Raw genomic sequence first — 2,155 nt, 5'->3', positions numbered from 1 at the left:
ACAACATTTTCCACTCACCTCTGTCTGCTGGGTGGTGTTATACTGATAATTAAATAACAATTTTCCATTGAGATTACCTTTTCAATCCATTCTTTAAACTTTTAGCCCTTAAATGTTTAGTTGTGCCTCATCCAAAAGGATAGCCGCATAAATCGTAGCTTCAGAGCGGTAACTGTACCCCCAGTCAGACCATTTATTTCCTCTGCTCTACAAACATGACTTAAAATAAAAATAAAAAAACTCATGGAAAATATTTAATTGCTGTTCTAAATGCATATATATGTAAAATGCTAAAATTGGTGAACAGACTCTTGTTGGGATAAAGTGTCTGAACCTTTAACTAGAAGAGCTGATTTAGCAAATAAAGGTTTTCCATCTAATGGGAAACTCTAGACACCACCAGGTTAGCAAAAATCAGCTTAACATTTGCAGCTGTAGATATATAGTGAACTAGTTTAATTGAGTTGGAGCGAAGGAGGGAAATACACTAATGGGAAGAAGCCAAACCCCTAGCACATTCTTAAGTTCCCCTCCCCCCACTCGTCAGTTACAAAGTCCTATAGTGTTTTATCTTTGTTAGTGTCTAATGTCTCTCTCCTTCATTCCCATTTCTCTGGTCACTCTCCTAATTCAGAATCCTGTCCCCTCAGGCCATCAACTATTGTAGTGCCTCCCAGTTGGTCTCTGTAGTGTCATTCTCTCACCTCTTCTTTTCCATTGATTCACTAGATCCAAACTAAACCTTAAATTCTTTTCTGATCTCATCACTTATTTGCTTTAAAACATCCAAAGATTCCCATTGTCTAAAGCAATGTTTCTTCAAGTGTGATCCCTGGGTTGCTTGTCTCAGAATCACCTGGGGCACCCTCAGTCAAAGAAATGAAATCTCTGAGGAGTGAGGCCCAAAAATCCAAATTTTAACAAGCAACACTCCACCCCCCAGGGGATTCCTGAACATGCTAAAGATGAGGCCTGTTGGCCTGAAGCAGTGATTCTCAATCTGAACCGTGCACTAGAGTCACTTGGGAAGCTCTAAATAATTGCTGATGCCTGAACTCCATCCCTAGAGTTTCTGATTTAAATGATCTGGGATGCACCCTGGGAATCGGGGTATTTTTAAAGCTCCCCAGTGAGCATCTTCATCAAAATGGATTATATTGGGCTTCATTTAACTAAAACTTCAAAAAAGCAGTTGCTCAAAGGCACCAGGGTTGTTCTCTCGCAGAAGAGCAGCCCTGGGATGGGCAATGCAGAAGTTGTCTATCCTCTTTCTGTCGCCCATTCTTAGTTTTCCCCCATCCATCTCACTTTAGGATACAAGATGCTACAGGAGCCCCATCCATCAGCCCAAGTTCCAGACGAGAAGAAAAGTGAAGGGCAAAGGCCCCACTTCCCAGCGAGGTCAGCCCACTTGATGCAGTCCCAAACAAACCTTCCTCCCAAGCTGTGTGGCAGGGCGCCCCTAACCACAGAGAGACTGGGAAACACATTCTTTGTTGTTGCCGAAGGAGGGCTTTATTACTAAAGAAAAGGGAGAGGATGGGTACTGAGAAACCACTAACACAGCCTGTCACAGCCCCCAACCTGTATTCCTGGACTTACCTTTTACTATTGAACTTGTAAATTCTTTACCTACTCAAACTGACTGCTTTTTATTCCTCAAGTGTGTGTAACAGGATGGCCCTACCCTATTAGTCTACATCTATGGTTTCTCTCTGTAAAGGCATACTCTTTAGCTATTCAAAGCAATAATTTACTCGCCTTAATGTCAAGGTCGTACTTGCCATCTCATCATAGTCCACCATGCTCCCCACACAGAAAACCATAACAGAGGGTAGGGTCTCAAATGGAATAAGATTGTACTGCTTTTAAATGGACTCGTGAAAAAGATAAGTGGTTTAGAAAACCATGTGGGAGAGCAGGAAGTTAGGGAAGATGCCTTTGAAAGGGCTCGAATAGAATTTTCAGAAGGCCGGATGTGAAATGGGAGGGGGCCTGCAAGGATATAAGGAGTGGCACTCAAAAAATCAATTTTAGAAAATCTACCTGAGATTGACAGGGACTCTCTAACCCATAATTCCATAAATTATAAACCTATTCAACTTCTATGACAGTATTTCTATGGGGAAATATATTCATTTCCAACTCTGGAAGT

Source organism: Myotis davidii, unplaced genomic scaffold (assembly GCF_000327345.1).
Source record: "Myotis davidii unplaced genomic scaffold, ASM32734v1 scaffold135, whole genome shotgun sequence".
NCBI lineage: Eukaryota > Metazoa > Chordata > Mammalia > Chiroptera > Vespertilionidae > Myotis > Myotis davidii.
The sequence above is the reverse complement of the archived record's forward strand: the minus strand, read 5'-3'. Positions refer to the sequence as shown.